This window comes from Sus scrofa, chromosome 16 (assembly GCF_000003025.6).
Source record: "Sus scrofa isolate TJ Tabasco breed Duroc chromosome 16, Sscrofa11.1, whole genome shotgun sequence".
Lineage (NCBI taxonomy): Eukaryota > Metazoa > Chordata > Mammalia > Artiodactyla > Suidae > Sus > Sus scrofa.
This window is the reverse complement of record NC_010458.4, coordinates 35,076,013-35,100,953: the sequence shown is the minus strand read 5'-3', so window position 1 is coordinate 35,100,953 and position 24,941 is coordinate 35,076,013. Positions and strand designations below refer to the sequence as shown.

Below are 24,941 nucleotides of genomic sequence, written 5' to 3'. Positions count from 1 at the left end.
GCCATGACAGGAACTCCCTATGGCCTTTTAAATGCTCATTTAGCGCAATGGATTAGGATTTAGAAGAAAATCAATGCACTATCTTGACCTTATTTTAATTTATAGAGTGGACTCAGAGATGGCAAGTTCATTTACCAGTTTTCTAGACTTAGTAAGATTTCTAGAATACTGGCATCTTACCTCCCAGTGGATTTTTTTCAACTGGGTTGCCAAGGGACCAGCCAAGCACAGAGGTTCTGTGCCATCTTGTGGCCGGTCTGTGCCCACAGTCTGCTGGAGTCTTGTCACAGGGAGTGAGTCGTGAAGCCGATTGAATCATAGCGTCTCACTGCTGCCCTCTGAGGTTGTGGAGTACTAGTGTATGAAACTAATGATTTCACCTGGAAAAAAATCTTGAACAACTAGATTTGTGTGTCTTCACAGTGTGATTTTTGTCTAAAATATGCAGGGAGTCAAAAATCCACAAACATGCAACAAGTTCACTTCATCCCTTCACATACATACTAAAGGTTGTTGAAATAGTATCTTGACTTTGGGCTGTGTGTTTCTTTAAAATCTTAGAGGTTCAGCCTGACTTCTTTGTCATACCTCTTGTCATACCATATTTTTTATTATGGATCCAGCTCCCTCACATTGCCAGAAAGATAACAGACTTCGTCATTTAGTTTCCCAAGCCCAGAGACAGAAAGAAACAATTTTAACTTTTGTTTTAAACTTAAAATATAGAGCATTCCTTCCATGCTTTCAAAATATAAACATGAAACAGTACAACAAACTGCTCTTTCATACATGTTTAATTCTAGTTAAATATGCTCTGGCTCATTAATAAACAAGAGTAGGAGAAAAGGAGACAGAAGTATAGAGAAACAGGGAAGCAAATAGTGACTCAGGATCAACAGTTTATGCCCCTTTCACAGCTCATTTAGGTTGGCTGTCCTAGAAAGACTTTAGAAGGGCAACTTCATTTTTCAACAGCCTAAACCAGTTCTATCTCCATGGAAGGATAAAAGCCCACCTCTAAATTCAAAGTGAACAATTATTTTTAGATTATAGTTATTTTCTCCCAACTGCTAATGGTTTTACACAGATCAGAAAGCATAGCTTAATATTAGAATTCAGTGGACATTCAAAACCCAGTTCTTAAACATTTATTCCTTGTGATGATGGTTTTATCATTTTACGTGTCAGGAAAGTATGACTAGAATTGTCTTTTCTTGAACATTTTTTAGTGAGAATTATCCCCCACTTACATGACTTATTTATACATTTATGCATTTGTTAAAATTAGAATCCTTACAGAATGATGTGGAGAGAGATGTAGTGGGAATTCTCACACACAAAAATAAAAGTCAAGCTGAAAGTAAAACAAACAGATCAAGTGTTTCTCACTCTAGCCACCTCATCAGCTTAGACTGTGCACAGTCTTTTTGAAACAACAGCCTGAATAACCAAGCAACCACAAGTGGTTTATCCCCCAGAGCATTTGTTTAAACACTGAATGAGACCTACGCTTTGACTCAGTCCAGGCTCCCTTTGCTAGAAGAATCTTAACTGTTAAACTAGTAAGTACACACCTGGATCCTGTCCCTATAGGAAATTGTTTTTCCTGAAGTTTAGATTAACACCAGAAAAAGCCTGTTGACTAGTGATGGCTTTTTTATGAATTAATAGAAATTTCTCTGGAGTTGGTTCTGTATGCTTCCAGAAAGGAGACCGTAGTTTTAAATGAACGACCCCAAAAGAGAATATTTAAATGAAGATACTCAAGGGTACTGAGATTCTGACAACAGAAAACAATTCTACATGAGCATTTAAAGAACAAAAAGGCAGCCACTCTTCTCTATAGGTCAGTCAGCATGGGTTTTGCCTGATGTTTAATAAAGACTTACAAACACCCGAATTACCCAGCTGGCATCAAATCCCAGGGAAGGAACTCTAAGTTCCACATCTAGAATTGTGACTAGAAATCTTTGGCTGCCCATGTTGCTGGGGCGAGGCCCTTCTCTGCATGCCCAAGAGGTTTCTCATCACCACCAGGGGCCATGCTGATGCAGGGTGTACAAAGGATAACAAATGCATCCCATCTATGGAATATTCACTTTGGGTCCTTAGATCCTTATAAAACTCTTAAGAAATAAACATCACAACCATATACAGACTCACAGCTCAGAGACGTCGAACAATGCACTCAGGATCTTAAGGCTGACCAAACAGATGGTGCTCCAAGTCTAGCCTTGGACTCCAAAGCCCATATTCTCTGCAGTGTGTACCAATCACCAACTATAGCCAACCGCTCTTAGGAAAACCTGGATGACAGGCTTCCTAGAGGCCAGCTTGTACAGCAATGCACTTCTGTTTTCTAGACCTTGCTAACTTCAGAGTTTTTCCTCCCCCTCCTCATCCTTGCCTCCCTACTCCAGCACCTCAAGCTTCCCCCTCCCTAAATGCCCACTTCAAAGCTCCCTGGACCTTGAACGCAGAGTACTGCTTCTTAATCAGTTTCTCTCCTCTTATGCCCTCATCTGAGTTAGCTTTGAAGCCTGCCTTTCTCTCCCCACAGCACATGCATTTGCTCTAACCATGTAGAGAAACACCTAAAAAAGGTAAACATGTCCCTCTTTCCTGAACAGAATGCATGTTAACACAACTTAACACAAACCAAAAAACCCTCTGGAATCTGGCAACTCAGCCCATGACAGAAGAATCTGTGGGCAGGGCATCTTTCCTGTGCTCACATGACACTCCTATCCCAGTGGTTGTGCCACAGACTTCCTGGGTCTGCTGCTGGCACCCACCTCCCAGTCTGTCCACCTGTGTGGGACCTTTCTTTCAACTTGGTTTCCAGCTGCCCCCGCCCATCTCCTGCTAAGCCACTAGGGGGCAACATTGGCAGCAAGAAGGGCCTGCTGGGGTCCTGCTATTATGACCATACTGCCCACATTTGCTTTTCAGGCTCCATCTTTTCATGGTTCTGCTGTGTCGCTCTTTCCAGCCTCACACAGCATCTTCTCCAGGTGTAATGCCAAAAAACCCAGGTGTAATTTCTGGAACATACTGTGTTTCTTCTTACCTTCCAGCTCACGCATAATTTCCTCCCCTAAAATGTTCTGGCCACGGTTCCTAGCTCAGCTGGGAAATTCTTAGCTCTTCCCCAATAATAGCCTCAAATAGACCCTCCGGGGTAAGGTTTTCCATTCTGCTCCTCTATCATTCCCCACAGAGTTAAGAGTCTTCTTTGTCCTGAGACCAGACCAATGGCCAGTGTTTGTCTCTCTTTGACTTAGGAGCTGAACCTTCTGGGGGGCATGGTCCCTGCCTTACTCATCTTTGAGTTCCAGGCACGTAGCATAGTGTTTGGTGTTTTGGTGCTTAGTAAATCTTGTTTATAGGAAGAGCTGGATGGATGAATAGACAGAACAGACTTTTTTTTTTTTTTTTTTTTTTGGTCTTTTTGCTATTTCTTGGGCCGCTCCCGCGGCATATGGAGGTTCCCAGGCTAGGGGTCCAATCGGAGCTGTAGCCACCAGCCTACGCCAGAGCCACAGCAACGCAGGATCCGAGCCGCGTCTGCAACCTACACCACAGCTCTGATCGTTAACCCACTGAGCAAGGGCAGGGACCGAACCCGCAACCTCATGGTTCCTAGTCGGATTCGTTAACCACTGCGCCACGACGGGAACTCCAGAACAGACTTTTTGTTAGTGGAATTTTTTTAAAAAAAGGCAGAGTTCCCATCATGGCACAGTGGTTAACGAATCTGACTAGGAAGCATGAGGTTGCGGGTTCAATCCCCAGCCTCGCTCAGTGGGTTAAGGAGCCAGTGTTCCTGTGAGATGTGGTGTAGGTCGCAGACAAGGCTCGGATCCCACGTTGCTGTGGCTGTGGTGTAGGCCAGCAGCTACGGCTCCGATTTGACCCCTAGCCTAGGAACCTCCATATGGCGCAGGAGTGGCCCTAGAAAAGGCAAAAAGACAAAAAAAAAAAAAAAAAAAAAAAGTCAACATATGTCTCAGGTTTTGTTTTACCCAGAGTTGCACAGTGCCATGGGAAGTCAGGAACATACTCTCTTCTCTCCCTCTAAGAGGAAAGCATCTCCTGATTCCCATTCTCCCCCCACTTCCACCCCCCACTAAGGGCCAGAAAAATTTTTTAAAGCAACACATACACTTGACAAGTCAAAGCACAAAAATTCAAGAACAAAATTGAAGCCAGTATGGATCCTTATAGATCACCTTCTTTAGTCTTAACATCCTGCAAACAAGGAAAATGAGAAGACAAATGAATAAACTTTTCAGCACCTTAGGAAGACAAAACTCAATCAGGAGGGTTCTAACGGAAAACAAGACTGCCCTGCCCTCAGAACTCATTATCTGGAAAAAAAGATGAAATGAACAGGCTTAGGATCAGACTTAGCCATAAAAAAAGAACACGTTAGAAAAGGCAAATAAGTGCAAGTCGGGCACCAGGCTCATGAGTTACCTCGGGCTTAATAGTGAGACAGCCCCAAGTACAGAGTGATCCCCACTTTCTCAATGAGAAGATCCTAAAGAAAAGGTGTGGATAACGTGAATGTTTAAACTTCAAGAGATGAAGACTTAGATGTGTGCCTATAGTCTAATATTTTAAGTCAGACCATATAGAATAGAGGGATATAGACTATGGATCATTTCACTCATAGCTTAGGAGACAGTTCTACCCATTCCATCCAATTCTTCACATGCCCTTGGATAGCAAGGTCTTTCCTTGGCATCACCACCTCCCCTTTTTAAATTACCTGTGCAGTGTTTCAGAGCTCTTCCCTGTCACTTCCATGTAGTTGTTTGAAACACAGCGTGAGGAAGCTGTCACAGGAAACAGCATTCCAAACCCTAGGTATCCACTTGTTTAATAGTAACACAGATCCCCCCCCCAATTATCTCGGAAGTGCCTACATCTCTAATGTAACCTCTTGTTCTCTTTTTTTCTAAAGAGATCTTTAAAAAAATTTTTAACAGTGAAATTAACACATTACAAATTGAGATGATACCACAGAGGTTATTAGTAAATCTTTAGTGTTTTGCCTTTGGCTCCTTTTATAGAAATTCTTCTGGTGATCTCCACAAACTTCCCAATCAACATCTGCTTCATTGTCCTTGTTGATTCCAGCATCAATGGCCTAAATGCCCCAAGACACTGCTCTGTGACTGCAGGCCTCATCTAAGCTTCGGTTTGTGAAGAGCATGAGGTAAATGACACAGATGGGGGTAGGAATATGTGGGACTCCTGCCCCAGGCCCTCTCCAGATTATCAGGAAAGCCCAGTTTATACCCTGCCCAAGTTCAGCTAATCCCAATTACACAGAGAGACCCACACAGATGAATAGACAATGTAAGATTACCCATTAGAAAACGCATGACCTTTAGAGGTAGACAAACCTGGCACAATTTCTCTGACTCTCATTTACCTCACCTATAATAACAGTAACAATAAACATTATACCAACAAATTGGACAACCTAGAAGAAACCGATTAATTCCTGGAAACATACAAACTATCAAGACTGAATCATGATCAAACAGAAAATCTGAACCGATTACTAGTAAGGTGATTGACTCAATAATCAAAAATTTCCAAACAAACAAAAGCCCAGGACCAGAGAGCTTTGCTAGTGAACTCTCTTAAACATTCAAAGAGGAATTAATATGAATCCTTCTGAAACTCTACCAAAAATTAGATGAGAGAAGGGGACACTTCCAAACTCATTTTACAAGGCCAGAATTACCCTGATACCAAAATCAATTTGATACACCACATTAATGAAGTGAAGGATAAAAAATCATGACTACGTCAGCAGATGCAGGAAAAGCATTTGATAAAAGTCAACATCCATTTATGTTAAAAAATAAAACCTCTCAATTAAGTGAGTTGAGGGAAGGTACCTCCACAATGAAAAGGTCACACATGGTAAATCCACAGCTAACACCATACCCAGCAGTGAAAACTGAAAGCTACTTCTGCAAGATCAGGAACAAGACAAGGATGCCCACTCTTGACACTTTGATTCAACATAGTTTTGGATCTCTTAACCAGAGCAGTTAGGCAAGAAAAAAAATTAAGTTATCCAGACAAGGAAGACAAGATGGCAGAGTAGGAGGACATGGAGCTCACCTCTTCCCACAGACACATCAAGAACATATCTACAAATGGAGCAACCCTTAAGGACACCTACTAAACACTGGCAGAAGAACTCAAACACCTGAAAGGACAAGAGGGATTTCCACATAACTGGTAGGATAAAGAGAAAAAAGGGAGAAGGAAAAAAAAAGAGAGAGAAGTGGAAGCAGGTCAAGATCTGTGTCAGGGAGGGAGCTGAAGAGGGGGAGAGGTTCCCACACAGAGGGCGCTCCCTCATTAGCTGGGAGATCACCTGGGGCAGGAAGAGCTCTCTCAGGAGCAGGGCGATCAGCTGGGGCAGGAAAGTAGCATTGGCGGTTTGGAGGACAACATAGCAGCTGGTCTGTAGCAGACAGGACAGAATGAGATCTACACAGATGGTCCATGCCACTGCCCTGCATGCTCTAGCCTGAGACATGTGCCCACTGATATGGGGGGAGGGGAGGACCTGGGAGCTGGAACGTGGGCTTAGAGAACAGACCCAGGGGAAGAACTGCAGTCAGCTGTGCAGAGGCAGCCTGGAGAAACTGAATGATGGAGCCCTGCAAACTGGAACGGTCAGGGTGGAGACCTAGGCTGCCACAGAGGCTAAGTGCCATTTACAAATTTAAGTGCTGTGCAAGAGGCAGGGCTGCCATTGCAGCTTTCCCCCCACAGACACCTCTGCTTTTGCAGACCCTAGGAGGGGCACCTGTCTGGGTGGGCTCTCTTGCCCCAGCCCCAGTTTGGCTCCCTCCTACAGGAATGAGCCCTGTGCACCTGATGGCCCCACCTCCCACCTCCCACCTGAATAGACTTCTGTGCTCCTGCTACCTCTGGAGTCACCTCCAGCGGGTTGCACACATGCCGTGGTGGGGCTGAAACTATAGCTAAGACCCAGGGTCCCTGCAACCAAGGAAGAAGAGCTGAAATCTCTGCCTGGCTGCAGGATCCACAGATTTATACCTCCACCGCTGGCTTTGTAAATCTGGTGCCTGTAGAATATCCCAAGAGACAATAAGGGCTCCCATAGCTGAGATGGGTCTGGCTTTAGCATCTGTGGGCTTTATGGACACGTACAAATGGAGGTTGGTCCAGGCTAGAGTCTGAGCTGCCTCCATAGCTCCCACAGCAGGCAGGCCCAGGGGCACAATTATTGCTGTCCTGGGACCTACCTCAGTGGATCTACACTGATGACCTGGTGAAAACAATGCCTGAGAGACACCAGAGCAAATTTCCAGCATAACAGTGGCAACAGTATACTTTGTGAACTCACACAATGGGTGAAAGGTGACACAACAGAGCACACTCACAGGCGAACAGCTCCAGTGGAGGAATTTCCAGGGATTATTTTCCTAATGGGAGTGCTTCAATCCCTCCTACATCTCACCACAGGGCAGAAACACAGTTCGGAAACAGATTTGGGGGCTCCTAGCCCAATAACTAGGGAACTAGACCCTGCCCCTGACAGGGCAGTGACAACCACAGAGCAAAGAGGAGGCTCCACTCAATACCCAGTTCAGGTTCTGGTCACCACAACATTAGTCACATTTCCTATCAAGGAGATAACAGCAGCATACACTGAGGAAAGAGGCATGATGCATCTACATTAAAAACAGCCCTCAGGAGTTCCCACTGTGGCTCAGCAGTAATGAACCCAACTAGTATCTGTGAGGATGGGGGTTAGAATCCTGGCCCTACTCAGTGGGTTACAGACCTGGCATTGTCATGAGCTGTGGTGTAGGTCGCAGATGTGTCTCAGATCTGGCATTACTGTGGCTATTGCATAGGCAGGCAGCTGCAGCTCCATATGACCCCTAACATGGGAACCTCCATATGCCATGGGTACGGCCCTAAAAAAAAAATAAATAAAAACAGCCCTCACACCAAAAAATATTAAACCCAGACAGTCTATCTAAAGTCCTAAGCTCACAGCCACTTCTAAACACATTCCTTGCACAGCCTTGACCATCAGAGGGACAAGATCCAGCTCTAACCACCAGTGAGCAGGCACTAGTCCCTCCTACCAGGAAGGCTGCACAAGTCCCGGGACCAACTTCACTAAACAAGGGGCAGAAACAAGCAGCAAGAGAAACTACTGTCCTGCAGCCTGTGGAATGGAGACTGCAAACACAGGAAGTTCAACAAAATGAGGTGACAGAAAAATATATTTCAGATGAAGGAAAAAGATTAAAAACCCACAAAAACAACTAAATGAAGAAGAGATAGACAATCTACCTGAAAAAGCATTTAGAGTAATAATAGGATGATCCAAGCTCTTGGAAAAAGAGACACAGATTGAGAAGATACAAGAAATATTTACCATATAAGATTAACATTCAGAAGTCAGTTGCATTTCTGTATACCAGCAATGAAATATTAGAAAAGGAATACAAAAATATAATACCTTTTAAAATTGCTCTTCACAAAATCAAATACCTCGGAATACACCTGACCAAGGAGGTAAAGGACCTATATGCCGAGAACTATAAAACTTTAATCAAAGAAATCAAAGAAGATGTAAAGAAATGGAAAGATATTCCATGTTCCTGGATTGGGAAAATCAATATTGTGAAAATGGCCATCCTACCCAAAGCAATCTACAGATTCAATGCAATCCCTATCAAATTACCCATGACATTTTTCACAGAACTAGAACAAACAATCCAAACATTTATATGGAACAACAAAAGACCCAGAATCGCCAAAGCAATCCTGAGAAACAAAAACCAAGCAGGAGGCATAACTCTCCCAGACTTCAAGAAATACTACAAAGCCACAGTCATCAAAACAGTGTGGTACTGGTACCAAAACAGACAGACAGACCAATGGAACAGAATAGAGAATCCGGAAATAAACCCTGACACCTATGGTCAATTGATCTTTGACAAGGGAGGCAAGAACATAAAATGGGAAAAGGAAAGTCTATTCAGCAAGCATTGCTGGGAAACCCGGACAGCTGCATGCAAAGCAATGAAACTAGAACACACCCTCACACCATGCACAAAAATAAACTCCAAATGGCTGAAAGACTTAAATATACGACAGGACACCATCAAACTCCTAGAAGAAAACATAGGCAAAACACTCTCTGACATCAACATCATGAATATGTTCTCAGGTCAGTCTCCCAAAGCAATAGAAATTAGAGCAAAAATAAACCCATGGGACCTCATCAAACCGAAAAGCTTTTGCACAGCAAAGGAAACCCAAAAGAAAACAAAAAGACAACTTACAGAATGGGAGAAAATAGTTTCAAATGATGCAACGGACAAGGGCTTAATCTCTAGAATATATAAGCAACTTATACAACCCAACAGCAAAAAAGCCAATCAACCAATGGAAAAATGGGCAAAAGACCTGAATAGACATTTCTCCAAAGAAGATATACAGATGGCCAACAAACACATGAAAAAATGCTCAACATCGCTGGTTATAAGAGAAATGCAAATCAAAACTACCATGAGATATCACCTCACACCAGTCAGAATGGCCATCATTAATAAGTCCACAAATAACAAGTGCTGGAGGGGCTGTGGAGAAAAGGGAACCCTCCTGCACTGTTGGTGGGAATGTAAACTGGTACAGCCACTAGGGAGGACAGTTTGGAGATACCTTAGAAATCTATACACAGAACTTCCACATGACCCCACTCTTGGGCATCTATCCGGACAAAACTCTACTTAAAAGAGACACATGCACCCGCATGTTCATTGCAGCCCTATTCACAATAGCCAGGACATGGAAACAACCCAAATGTCCATCGACAGATGATTGGATTCGGAAGATGTGGTATACATACACAATGGAATACTACTCAGCCATAAAAAGGATGACATAATGCCATTTGCAGCAACATGGATGGAACTAGAGAATCTCATACTGAGTGAAATGAGCCAGAAAGACAAAGACAAATACCATATGATATCACTTATAACTGGAATCTAATATCCAGCACAAATGAACATCTCCTTAGAAAAGAAAAGCATGGACTTGGAGAAGAGACTTGTGGCTGCCTGAAGGGAGGGGGAGGGAGTGGGAGGGATCGGGAGCTTGGGCTTATCAGACACAATTTAGAATAGATTTACAAGGAGATCCTGCTGAATAGCATTGAGAACTTTGTCTAGATACTCATGTTGCAACAGAAGAAAGGCTGGGGGAAAAATGTAATGTATACATGTAAGGATAACCTGACCCCCTTGCTGTACAGTGGGAAAATAAAAAAAAAAGAAAAAAAAGAAAAAAAAGAGAAATATTTACCAAAGAGCCAGGAGATTCAAAGAGCACAGATGAACATTACAATAACTGAAATGAAAAGTTATTCCACTATGATTCCTTCTGGAATATTTAAGTGGAAGAATGAGTAAGTGAACTGGAAGACAGAGTGGTGGAAATCACTTCCATGAAAAAGAATAAAGAGGAAAGAATGAAAAGAAATAAGGACAGTCTAAGAGATTTTGGGACAACAGTAAAAGTACCAACATTCACATCATTGGGTCCCAAAGGAGAATAGAGAGAGAAAGGGCCTGAGAAAATATTTAAGGAGATTATAGCCAAAAACTTCCCTACCATAGAAAAGAAAACACTCACTCAAGTCCAAGAAGCATAGAGAGTCCAACACAGGATAAATCCAAAGAGCAACACACTAAGCTACATAGTCATCAAAATGACAAAAATTAAAGACAAAGAAAGGATATTAAAAGCAACAAAAGAAAGTCAACAAATAACATATAAGGGAACCCCCTCCCCCAGTAAGGTTATCAGAAGATTTTTCAGCAGAAACTCTGCAGGCCCAAAGGGAGTGGCAACATATATTTAAAGTGATGAAAGGAAAAAACCTAGAACCAAGAATACTCTACCCGGCAATGCTCTCATTCAGCTATGACAGAGAAATCAAATCTTTTCCTTTAGTAAAAGCTAAAAGAATTCAGCACCACCAAATCAGCTTTATAACAACCATTGAAAGAACTTCTCTAGGTGGGGGGTGGTGGGGGAGGGAAGGCCACAGTTAGAAACAAGAAAATTTACAAATGGGAAAGCTTACCAGTAAAGACAAAAAAACAAAAGAAGGAAATAACCCACAGACAAATACATCAAAACTAGCAATCAATCATGAAAAGAGGATAGTACAAACGTAAAATATTGAAAATGTATTTGAAAGTAACAGACCAGCAACCTAAAAGAATTCTGTACATATATAGACTGCTGTGAGAAAATCTAATGGGAACCACAAACCAAAAAACTACAATAGATACACGCACACACACACACAAAATCAAACCAAATACAACACTAAAGATAGTCATTAAATCACAAGAGAACAAAAAAGGAAGAAAAAAGACCTAAAATAATAAATCCCAAACAATTAAGATAACGGCAATAAGTACATGCATATTGATAATGACATCGAATGTGAATGGATTAAACACTTCAACCAAAAGATTTAGACTGGCTGAACAGATGCAAAAATAAGACCCATGTATATGCTGTCTACAAGAGACCCACTTCAGAACTAAGCACACATACAGAAAGTGAGGGGATAGAAGAAGGTACCCATGTAAATGGAAATCAAAATAAAGCTCGAGTAGCAATACTCATATCAGACAATATAGATTTTAAAATAAGGATGGTTACAAGAGACAAAGAAGGACACTAATGATCAAAGGAGCAATACAAGATAAAACAACTGTAAATATATATGTAGCCAACATAGGAGCACCACAATATAAAGACAAATGGTGACAGCCATAAAAGGAGAAATTGATAGTAACATAACAATAGTGGGGGACTTTAACACCCCACTTATATCAATAGATCATCCAGACAGAAAATCAATAAGGAAAAAAAGGCCTTAAATGACGCACTAGGCCAGATAGACTTAATTGATATTTATAGAACATGCCATCCAAAAGCATCAAATATACATTCTTTTCAAGTGCACTTGGGATATGTTCCAGGATAGATCATATCTTGGGCCACAAATCAAGCCTCAATAAATTTAGGAAAATTGAAATCATATCAAGTACCTTTCCTGACCATAACACCATGGGACTAAAAATCAACTACAAGACAAAAACAGCAAAACACACAAACACCAGGAGGCTAAAAAAAAATATGCCACTAAACAGCCAATGGATTAATGAAGAAATAAAATAGGAAAATAAAAAAATACCTGGAGATAAGAGTTCCCACTGTGGCTCAGCAGTAATGAAACTGACTAGTATCCATCAGGATGTGGGTTCAATTCCTGGCCTTGCTCAGTGGGTTAAGGATCTGGCATTGCCATGAGCTGTGGTGTAGGCTGGCAGCTGGAGCTCTGATTTGACCCCTAGCCTGGGAACTTCCATATGCCAAAGGGGACAGCCCTACAAAGCCAAAAACAAAAAACCTAGAGATAAATGACAATGAAAGTATGATGATCCAAAACCCGTGGGACAGAACAAAAGCAGTTCTCAGAGGTTATTTATAGAAATACGAGGTTACCTCAGAAAAAAAAAAAAAAAAAAAAAAAAAAAACCTCAAATAAACAACATAACCTTATACTAAAGCAACTAGAGAAGGAATAAACAAAACCCAAGGTTAGTAGAAGGAAAGAAGTCATAAAGATCAGAGCAGCAATAAATGAAACTAAAACCTGGTTCTTTGAAAAGGTAACAAAATTGATAAAACTTTTAGCCAGACTGATCAAGAAAAAAAAGGAAAGGGCTCAAATCAATAAATTAGAAATGAAAAAGAAGTTACAACTGACACCACAGAAATATAAAGGATTATAAGAGACTACTACAAGCAATTATATGCCAATATAATAGACCACCTAGAAGAAATGGACAAATTCTTATACAGGTATAGTCTTCCAAGACTGAATCAGGAAGAAATGGAAAATATGAACAGACGAATCCAAGTACTGAAATTGAAACTGTGATGAAAAACTTCCAAAACACAAAAGTCCAGAACCTGATGGCTTCACAGGTGAATTCTATCAATTTTTTCTTTTCTTTTTTTGGTCTTTTTAAGGCTGCACCCACAGCATATGGAGATTCCCAGGCTGAGGGTCGAACTAGAGCTTCAGTCACTGGCCTACACCACAGCAATGCCAGATCTGAGCCACATCTGCCACCTACACCACAGCTCACGGCAAAGCTGGATCCTTAACCCACTGAGTGAGATCAGGGATCAAACCTGCATCCTCATGGATACTGGGTGGTTCATTAACCACTGAGCCATAATGGGAACTCCTCTATCAAACATTTAGAAAAGAGTTAGTACTTATCCTTCTGAAAATCTTCCAAAAAATTTTCAGAGGAAGGAAAACTCTCAAGCTTATTCTATGAGGCCACCATCACCCTAATACCAAAACCACAGATACCACACAAAAAAGAAAATTACAGGCCAGTATCACTGATGAACATGGAAGCAAAAATCCTCAGCAAAATACTAAGAAACCAAATCCAACAACACATGAGAAGGATCATACACCATGGTCAAGCAGGATTTATCCCAGGGATACAAGGATTCTTCAGTATCCACAAATCAGTCAGTGTGATACACCACATTAACAAACTGAAGAATAAAAAACTAGGAGTTCCCGTCGTGGCGCAGTGGTTAACGAATCCGACTAGGAACCGTGAGGTTGCGGGTTCGGTCCCTGCCCTTGCTCAGTGGGTTAACGATCCGGCGTTGCCGTGAGCTGTGGTGTAGGTTGCAGACGCGGCTCGGATCCCGCATTGCTGTGGCTCCGATTAGACCCCTAGCCTGGGAACCTCCATATGCCGCAGGAGTGGCCCAAGAAATGGCAAAAAGACAAAATAAATAAATAAATAAATAAATAAAATAAAAAATTTAAAAAAATAAATAAATATGAACCTCAAAAGAAATAAATAATGCTTGTTCACTCAGCTCAAAGAAAGAAAGGGCATCCATACTGGAAAAGAAGTAAAACTGTCACTATCTATAGAAGACATTGTATTATGATATTAAGCCCTAAAGACTCCCCAAAACCTGTTAAAGCAAATTCAGTAAAGTTCCAGGATACAAAATCCATATGCAAAAAAATTGGATGCGTTTCTACACATCAATAATACACTATCAGAAAGAGAAATGAAGAACACAATCCCACTTACAATTGCATCAAAAAGGATAAAATACCTAGAAATAAATTTAACTGAGGAAGTCAAAAAGGTAGACACTGAAAACTGTAAGAGACTGATGAAAGAAACTAAAGATGATAGAAGCAAATATATTTTAGATATTTGAAAGATAAATATAAAAAGATATTCTGGGCTTATGGATTGGCAGAATATTGTTTAAATGTCCAGACTCCCAAAAGCTATCTAAGATTCAATGAAATCTCTATCAAAATTCCAACTGCATTTTTCACAGAAATAGAATAATCCTAAAATTCTAAAATTTCAGTGTGGAATCATAAAAGATCCCAAATAGCCAAAGCAATCTTAAGAAAGAACTGGAGGCAAAACTGGAGACATTTCAATCCCTAATTTAGAATTAAATCTCTAAGTTATAGTAGTCAACCCAGTATGGTACTGGCATAAAAGAAGACACAGAGATCAGCAGAACAGAGTGCCCAGAAATAAACCCGTGACTTTGTGGTCCATTAATTTGTGATAAAGGAGCCAAGAATATATAATGGGAAAAGGACTGTCTCTTTTATAAATGGTGTTGGGAAAACTGGACAGTCACATGCAAAAGAATGAAACTAGACCACTACCTTAAAGCATACACAAACATTAACCCAAAATGGCTTAAAGACTTCAGTGTAAGACCTGAAACCACAAACTCCTAAACTAAATTCACATCAAGTTACCAATGCACCCCGCAAAACTTTCTGATGACAGTGGCATTAAGTGTATCAATACAACTTTCTTGGAGTTCCCGTTGTGGTGCAGTGGTTAACGAATCCGACTAGGAACCATGAGGTTGAGGGTTCGATCCCTGGCCTTGCTCAGTGGGTTGAGGACCCGGTGTTGCTGTGAGCTGTGGTGAAGTTTGCAGATGCAGCTTGGATCTCACGTTGCTGTGGCTCTGGCGTAGGCCGGTGGTTACAGCTCCGATTAGACCCCTAGCCTGGGAACCTCCATATGCCGCGGGAGCGGCCCTAGAAAAGCAAAAAGACAAAACAAACAAACAAACAAAAAACCCCCACAACTTTCTCAAGCAGACCTGAATTTTATTGAACCCTAGTTCTATCACTTTCCAGTGTTCTGACCTTGGGCAATGGCATCTCATTAGTTTTTTTTCTTTTTTCTTTCTTTTTTTTTTTTTTTTTTTTGGTCTTTTTGTCTTTTTAGGGCCTGGTGGTGGTGGTTCCCATTTGCAAAACAATGGGGGGGGGGACACTTGCTTCAGATACTGTTATCTAGGCACTTTAGGGAGGAGCTAAAGCAGAGGATATAGGGGAAGGTCTTGTCTGAGAGTTCCTGCAGGGTCCTGTGCAGTTACAGTTATGAGGCTTAAAGAAGACACTTAAAACTTTTGAATACCGACTGGTCATTAGTACATACTAAATAAATGGCATTTAATGTTATTAAAATGAAATGGAAGTGTAACCAAGCAGGGCCCTGTCGGGCTCCGGGCACAAAAGCCTTTCTGTGTCCCCCACTTTTTGCTTTTAAGAAATGGGCCTCATTCAGCCAGTATGGCCTTCCCTGAGTTCCAAGGGACAGGTTCAGACAGTTGCTGATCAGGGAAGGAAGGGGATGCAAAGACAAGGGAGGAAGAGTCAAGAGACAATAGCACAGCCTTGGGGCAGGATCCTGGGCCCCTGTCAAGGGAGGGAACATATTAATATAGGCATCTTATATACCTAAGAGAAAAGTTATATTCCTTATACTTCTTTTAGAAAGGAATAGTTTAAAATTGAACAGCTTTGGGAGTTCCTATAGTGGCTCAGTGGAAACAAATCCTACTAGTATCCATGAGGATGCAAGTCCCATTCTTGGCCTCACTCAGTGGTTTGGGAATTTGGCATTGCCATGAGCTGTGGTATAGGTCACAGACACAACTTGGATCCCACCTTGCTGTGGCTATGTCATAGGCTGACAGCTATAGCTCAGATTCCACCCCTAGCCTGGGAGCTTCCATATGCCATGGGTGTGGCCCTAGGAAGCAAAAAATAAAAAGACAAAATAAAACTGAACAGCTTAGAGTCCTTCCTTGTCCTCCCTGGCTTAATTGCACCCTAAACACAATCATCCTTAAAGATTAAGCACCCTGAGCACAGTTTCCTGTGGGTTGAAGATTATTAGCACATGATGATTTGCAGGAACTTTCCTAGTTTGTTTTACTCTCTCATCAATATGCCCTTTTCACAAATACTGTTATTCTAGGCAATAACCCAGAAGACCACATCATGATCACGCCGAGATCTCCTGGCTTTGATGACTAAGATTCCACCAAAGAAAGAAAAATGCCCGTTTGCTCCAATCCTGATTCCTATGTAAAAAAACTCTTTTTCTCCTTTTTAATGTAGAGCTCCTCCCAATTCTTTCCACTGGAGGTCTTCAAAGGATTAGACTGCTATGACCCTCCTTTGCCTGGCAAAGCAATAAAAGCTGTCTTTTTCTCTTTTGCCCAAAACTCTGTCTCTGCATTTCAATTTGGCACTAGTAGACAGAGGCCAAATTTCATCAACAGAAGGTAAGAAAAAAGAACACAAAACCTGGATTTCTACCTTTTCTTTTCCTTCCCAATATACCTTAGTAAGACTGGGCATCAGTTACAGGACACACAGTGGGTGGGAGGTTTAATTTCTCAGGAGGTTAGGAAACGTTCCACCACTGTTGTCATGAATTAATCTTTAAAGGGGTTCACCAGGCTGAGATGGAAAGGGAGCACCTTCCAGGCAGGAAGGCAACTGCTCGATGTGCATTAGAGCCGACCTCAGCCTGGTGCAGGAGAGGTAGGTAGGGGCAGTGGATGGAGAAGCTGGCTGCAAAGTCAGTGCCACTTAACCCCACTACACAGGAATATAACTTAGAGTTAAAAGACCACTTTGTCTTCAGCAGGGAGAAATGCTTGGGTACATGGTAGGGTATGAAAACAGAGGCAAGGAGAGCAGTGGGGAGGCTATTCTCATTCTCAGACAGTAAAAGCTGAACTGTGACTGGGTCAGGAAGACAAAGCAGAAGGAATGGATAGCTAAAGGTATTAATAGGGTAGGACCATTGGTATGTGATCATTTGATTAGATCTGGTAGCTAAAGGAGAGGGCGTTCCAGCTGCTTTACCAAATGTTGGGGGAGAGGCTGTCAAATGGGAAGAGAATGCATTGGGAAGATTCACATCGGCTTCAGAAATGCATGTAACAGGTAAGAAGAGGAGGCTGGGGCTGAAGAGGTGTCTGGGCAAGAGGCAAAGCCTTGAGAGTCAAGAGCAAAGGTTTGTGCACTGAGAACATCACCTGCCATTTCACCAAACAAAGGAAAGTGCAGGCCGTAAAGCCATCACCCAATAAATACAGCCTTCTCCTCCACCTCAGGGGAATTCAGGATGGAGACAACAGGACACTGGCCACAGTTACGATGCGCACCACAGGAATGATTTGAGTAAGCCCAGACTCTTGCATCATTCCATTCATAGAAAAGCATTAAAATCATTAACTTGAGATGTTTGGGGCATTTTGTGGAGCTTTTTTTGGCCCAACCCACAGCATTCGGAAGTTCCCAGGCCAGGGATTAAACCTTCAGACCACAGCAGTGACAAGAACCACAGAAGTGACCAGAGTCACAGCAGTGACAATACCAGATAATGAAATATTTTTTCTTCTTTTTTTTTTTTTTTCTTCATTTTCGGCCTTCTCCACGGCAAATGGAGCTACTGGGCCAGGGATCAGATCAGAGCTGCAGTCTTTTTTTTTTTTTTTTTTTTTTTTTTAAATAATGATTTTTTATTTTTTCCATTGTAGCTAGTTTACAGTGTTCTGTCAATTTTCTACTATACAGCAAGGTGACCCTTGTTGTACAGTATATATTTTTCTCACATTATCATGATCCATCGTAAGTGACTAGATATAGTTCCCAGTGCATATAAAGCAGGATCTCATTGCTTATCCATTCCAAAGGCAATAGTTTGCATCTATCAACCCCAAATTCCCAGTCCATTCAACTCCCTCCTCCTCCTCCTCCCCCTCCCCCTTGGCAACCACAAGTCTGTTCTCCAAGTCCATGATTTTCTTTTCTGTGAATAGGTTCATTTGTGCCATATATTAGATTCCAGATATTAGTGATATCATATGGTCTTTGTCTTTCTCTTTCTGGCTTACTTCACTTAGTATGAGAGTCTCTAGTTCCATCCATGTTGCTGCAAATGGCATTATTTTGTTTTTTTTTATGGCCAAGTTGTATTCCATTGTGTATATGTAACACATCTTAATCCAATCATCTGTCAATGGACATTTAGGTTGTTTCCATGTCTTGGCTATTGTGAATAGTGCTGCAATAAACTTGTGGGTTTATGTGTCTTTTTCAAGAAAAGTATTATCCAGATATATGCCCAAGAGTGGAATTGCTGGGTCATATGGTAGTTCTATGTATAGTTTTCTAAGGTATCTCCATACTGTTCTCCACAGTGCTTGTACCAGCTTACATTCCCACCAATAGTGCAGGAGGGTTCCTTTTTCTGCACACCCCCTCCAGCATTTGTTATTTGTGGACTTATTAAGGATGGCCATTCTGACTGGTATGAGGTGGTACCTCATAGTAGTTTTGATTTGCATTTCTCTAACAATCAGTGATGTTGAGCACGTTTTCATGTGCTTTTTGGCCATCTGTGTATCTTTGGAGGAATATCTATTCAGGTCTTTTGCCCATTTTTCAGTTGGGTTGTTGGCTTTTTTGCTGCTGCTGAGCTGCAGTCTTGACCTAAGCCGCAGGTGCTCAAGGTCGGATCCGGATCCTTAACCCACTGTGCCAGGCCAGGGATTGAAGCTGTGCTCCAGCACTTCCAAGACACCACCAATCCCATGCACCACAGTGGGAGCTCCAAATATTTTTTTAAATTTTTATTTATTTATTTATTTTTGGTCTTTTTAGGGCCACACCTGCAGCATATGCAGGTTCCCAGGCTAGAACTCTAATCGGAGCTACAGCCACCGGCCTACATCACAGCCACAACAACGCACGATCTGAACTGCATCTGTGACCTACACTGCAGCTCATGGCAAGGCCAGATTCTTAACCCACTGAGTGAGGCCAGGGATCAAACTCGAAGAGTCATGGTTCCTAGTCGGATTTGTTTCTGCTGAGCCACAATGGGAACTCCTAAATATTTCTTTTATGTTCCTTTTTTTCTTTTCAGCCATGGCACAGAACAGCTTGATGTGGGATCTCACTTCCCAGACCAGGGACTGAACATGGGCCACAGCAGTGAAACCAAGTCCTAATCACTAGACCACCAGGGAACCTCCAAGATGTCTGTCTTGTGCTTAGCAGTAATCTTTTGATGTTTGACACGTGTCATCCACCCACCCCCACCCCCAGCAAAAACTCTTGTATACCCTGGCTCTCTCCTTGCCTCCTTGGAGCAGTTCCTCAGAGATACCTGAGGGGCTCTCTCCTGGTTATAATCCTCCATAAGGCCACCGGACAAAACATTATTCTCAACTTTAGGTTGTATTTGGTTTGTTTGTTTGTTTTCAGTCAACAAGTGGTACAGCTTTCTAAATTTTCTTACAAAAAAAAAAAAAAAAAAGACATCAATAATTGTTTTACCAGATCTGATGAATACCAAGTTAGAGAAAGACCATGAAGAGGTGCTGAGGCGGCGCCCCCGGGCCTGAAGCAGATAACCCACCTGGCTCCTAGGTTCCCCCACCTCAAATCTCCTGTGTACTTTGTCTATTCTCCTTTCCTTCAGCCGCACTGTCCCACCATCGCACCACGAATGGGACCGCACCACAACTTAGCTCCTCCAAATCACTAATTCCCACCTCCCCAACACCTCACCTCCCAACTCACTCCCACAGGAAAACCTCCGTTTCAGCCACCAGCAACCCCCAACCCCTGCCCTGTTTCTGCATCAGCTTTGCCTGCCTTCACCCTCACCAGGCTGCCTGCCTCCATGTGCCCTCCCCACCCCCTGCCCCACCCCATCACACCCATCTGGAAGTCCACACCCAGGATAAACCCACTTAGCTGCCTCTCCTCCATACAAAATCTGTTTGGGCAGACCAGCACCAAGCCTGACCAATCCAATGTAGAATTACCCTTTCATCACTGCAAGGACACTGTTACCTTTTCTTCACTGCTCAAAATTCCTATCACTATTTACCCTCCTGTGAGATGAGCCTGCCTCACATTCAAAATACCCTTAAAAATTTTTTTAAACACACAATAAGCACAACTGTTACTCACTGGTGCTAAGCCCTGTTTTCAGCTGGGACCAGTCATTACTTCATTTAATTGTCCCTTAATTAAACGAGGTAATACTATCTCCCTCCCCCCACCCCATCCCCAGCATTTTACAGACAAAGAAACTGAGGCTGGAGAGGTCAAAGAGCTCATCAAAGGTCACAGGTGAGCAGGCAGCAAAGCTGGGGCTCAAAACAGGTCCCCCTGCAATACTCTTGCTCCAAATCCCAAGCTCCAGCCCGAATATTTTGAGCCGCCCCTCACAGGCGTGGGCTGCCAGGGGAACATTACATGACATAATCTTTGATCAATACACACAGCACAGTACCTGGTGCATGTTACATAAACACATGCTTTGAAAATTTTTAGTTGCTAAATGCAGCTGCCCTGCCAGGGTACCGCCCCATCAGCTAGTTACTGGAGCATTGCTTCCTGCCCTGGTCCCTGAGGCTTCTCTTTGGTGGGCAGCTGGCCTTCTCAGCCTCCACACGCAAAAGTGCCTGGAAAGTTAGATGCACAGTGGGGAAGCCCAAAACAAGGACCACAAGGTTTAAGAGCAGAAAAGCCCAGAGCCCTTGCCTTGGCTGGGGAACCAGCCACTCACCTTCAGCATCCTCCGTGGGGTCCGGCGGGGGCTGCCCTCCTCGGAACCAGGTCTGAAATCCCACTCTCCTCAGCTTCTTCCCTATCAAGCTTCCGGCACGCCTGTCCCAGTTTCTGCTGGGAACGTGCGGTAAAAAATGTGTTACACCTGCATTCCGGTCTTAGGCTTGGCTTCTGGGGAATTAACCTAAGACACCTTGCCGCCCAGAACTCTGACCCTACGCACCTGGCCTTGATCCAGGGTGAGAACAAACAGGATTGCAAGGAGCGCCCAGGCGACAGTCGGAGGGAGGCAGATCATTCCAAGGGTCAGACTCCCTAGTCTGGTCCTAGTTTACCAAACTCGGAAAGTGTCCATCCACACAACCTACTCGTGCGCTCCGTTTAACAACCAGGCTCCCTTGGCATACCGGCAGGGGTTTGTGTGCATGGATGGGAGTGGGAGTGCCTGCAGCTGGGTCCTCTCAACCCCACAGGTACCGTCCTGCTTCTCCACCCAAACACCCTCCACCTGGACCTGCCTCTGAGGAAACAGAACCCCCACCCCCACCCCACACCTTTCCCTCCTTGTCCCATTTCCTAGGTATTGGCCTCACAATAGTTTCCAATTAGCTGCCAGTTTGGCGTTTTCAATTACAAAACACTCAGCCAGAGATAGTCTATACTCTGGCAAAAGAGGTGAATGAGTTTTTCAGGGACCTAAGAAAATATATGTGACCTGATAGAAACAATTATTGGCTAAAAACCAAGACAAAATTACAAGGGTATTTAATGAAGCTGACATAAAACATAACATGAAATCAACTTCATTACTTTGGAATTCATAAAAGTGTTATTATGTTTGTAAATAAGTTGCTAATTATATTAGAAGATTTACAAGAATCCCTACAGATGTGGGCTGACTGCTGAGCTATTACAAAATAAAGTTACATACAGTCAAGTTCAAAAACAAAACATAAAAAACTTGCGAAATTTTTTATGGTAAAGAAATTATAGTTCATGTGAAATGTGGAAATTTCCATTGTTTGACAGCATGTGGGCTCCCTGGGGCCCATGAAAGCTCTCAGGGGCTCAGCTTTTAGCATATGCTATTCCTTCCCCAGCTGCTTTTGCCAACCAACATGCCCCAACTCATCAACCACAGTTCTGGCAGACCAGCCAGAAGTCACCCTATTTTCCATCATCTTATAGGAGGCAGGAATTTGTGTGTGTGTGTGTGTTTGCCATTTCCAGGGCCGCTCCCGCGGCATATGGAAGTTCCCAGGCTAGGAGTCTAATAGGAGCTGTAGCCACTGACCTATGCCAGAGCCACAGCAATGCAGGATCTGAGCCGCGTCTGCGACCTACACCACAGCTCATGGCAACACCGGATCCTTAATCCATTGAGCAAGGCCAGGGATTGAACCCGCAACCTCATAGTTCCTAGTCGGATTCGTTAACCACTGAACCACGACGGGAACTCCAGGAGGCAGGAATTTTGACCAATCTAATCTGAGGGGGCTGGTCAGAGCCTCAAAGTGAGGACAAGGATGGACAAAGCAGGATTTGTCAAGAGCTTGACAGGGCTCTGGTCCATCAGGAGGACAGGATGTATCTGTGACAGCAGTGTTTCTCAGAGAGGATAGGAAAGCCTGTGTGTAAAGCCCAGGTCATTCTCAGATATGGGACAGAGCAAACCCTGAGGTCTGTGGTCCCATGCCCATCTGGCTCAATGGCAAAAACACCTAATGATTAAATGGTTAAAAAATGGACATCAGTCACATTGGTGAAGCCAGGAGACAGTCAATTTTGTTGCTGTTGTAAGAAAAGGGATGAGCATCTGTGACATGACCAGGTGACTGAAGGGCCAGCTGGGGTCACAGGGAGCATCATGGGAACTGGAAGGGACCCTGGAGCCTGACTGGAGGCAGACGGACCTTTGGAGTGAGCCTGCCAAGGAAAGGGGAACCAGGCCCACCCTTACACCCCAGCTGTTTCAGTCAGGGGACAGGCTCCCAGGGACACCTTTGGGGGGGTACAATCTGGCTGAGGGTCTGGGGACAGCTGGGCACATCACGCTAGAGATAATGCCAGCAGCAGAACGTAACTTTAAGAGGTGACAGGCCCAGGACTGCAGTGCAGGGTCACACCACTCTGGTTTGCCTGAGGCTTTCCAGGTCAGCACTGCAGGGCCTGCGCCCCGGGAGGCCCATCAGTCCCACACAGCTGGGCACCCTTCCTACAGCCGGGCTCTACCAGCCCCTCAAGAGCTGAGGGCATAGCAGGCAGGAAGGAGAAGCAGGTAATCACTAACCCTAGGAAAGAGGGCTTTGTTGCCAGTGTTTGTTTGCTGGTGAGAATAAGCCAGAGAATTCCTGGTTTGTTTAGTGAGACTGTCCTAATCCCACAAGGGTATGACCCCGGGGAAGCCAGGGTACCAGAGTGCAAATGCCCAGGACTCTACCGTCAGTCACTTCTTCCTGCTCCCCCTCACCAGTGAGGGCACCGGTGAACAGGGGAGAAGGAGAAATCTGGGGTGACCATTTGTATTCATGAGCCCTGTTGGTGGCTCTGCCCCCTGAGGTTTGGTCCCAACTCATACACAGAGGTTCTGAATCCAGACACTACCAGGAGCTGTCCCCAGGCGCTCACGAAACCTGACTGCTCTCCCAGATTGAGAAGTCAGGAAACTCCTTGTGGAACACGTCCATCTGTGGATCTGCCATGGGCAGCATAGCCATGGGTCCCCAGCACCACCCTGTCCTCGCCTGAGACAGTAGACCTTGAAGGGACCCATCCTCCAAGCTCATTTGCTTGGGATCTCTCCCAGCCAAGGAGGGCAGGGGCCACTCAAGGAATGATGTTCAGATAGTAGGAGTCCTGCCTGGTTTCATTTTGTTGTTTTCTTTTGGGATTGTTCTTTTGAGAAGTTTTTCTTATTCTTTTTTTTTTTTTTTTTTGGTTTGTTTCTGGTTTGTGTGTGTGTGTTTGGGCGTTTGTTTTTGATTTTGTTTTTTGCTTTGTTTTGTTTTTTGGGGGTGTGTGTGAAAAATATTGTTTTGGGTTCCCAAGAGATGCTGCCTTTGGACAGAGCATTTTCCCTTTGATTAAAGTATCTGAGTTTTCTGGAACCAGCCTGTGAGATGTCACAAGATGTCAGTTTAGGAGGCTGTTATCTTACCACCAGGAAATAAGCACTCAACAACCCCTTTTTCCCAGAACTCATATTTTTTTCCTGGAGGACAACAAACACTGGCTGATAAAAACATGACTTGGGAGGGGCTTGAATTACAGACATAAGCTGATTCTTCTAGAGAAAATATTCCACTTAGCTTCTAAGTAAATATTTGCCATTTATTTGGAAAGGCAAAGGGAATTTCTTTCCCCATCCTTTGGGTTGACCCCTATGAAGGAAGACCTGGGATAAAGAAGCTCTGAGGAAGGGCTTGGGGGTAGAAAATAGGGCTGCAGACCAGTGAGGAGGCTGCTCAAAGATTCAGATCAAAGGTGACCAAGACTGGGGGCTGGCATGGGATTGGGGGAATGGAGTATAAAGGGCCAATAGGGGAGAAAAGTTTTGCAGAGAGGAGTGTAAGGACTCAATGACTAATTAGATGCTGGTGGTGAGGGAGGAAGGAGCTTCTGTGATTCTAAGTGTCCAAGGAGGAGAATGGAGAGATAAGGTCTGAAAGAGGAGAATTGGGTTTGGGTACACATTAAGAGTTTGTCTTGGAACCTGGAAGCAACCAAAATGTCCATCGATAGAGGAATGGTTGAAGACACATGTGGTACATATACAAAATGGAATACTACTCAGCCATAAAAAAGAATGAAATAATGCCATTTGCAGCAACATGGATGGACC

At 43.4% G+C, this 24,941-nt stretch overlaps 1 long non-coding RNA gene across 1 annotated transcript in view; it reads right to left on the bottom strand.

Moving 5' to 3' along the window:
* The window catches only part of LOC102168151, a 75,508-nt gene extending 54,018 nt beyond the window's left edge, over positions 1-21,490 (bottom strand). Inside the window, exons 1-2 of the long non-coding RNA XR_002339581.1 lie at positions 21,324-21,490; positions 21,099-21,211 (exon numbers count right to left, since the gene is read on the bottom strand). This is a non-coding gene — a long non-coding RNA (uncharacterized LOC102168151). The remainder of the gene's footprint in view (positions 1-21,098; positions 21,212-21,323) is intronic.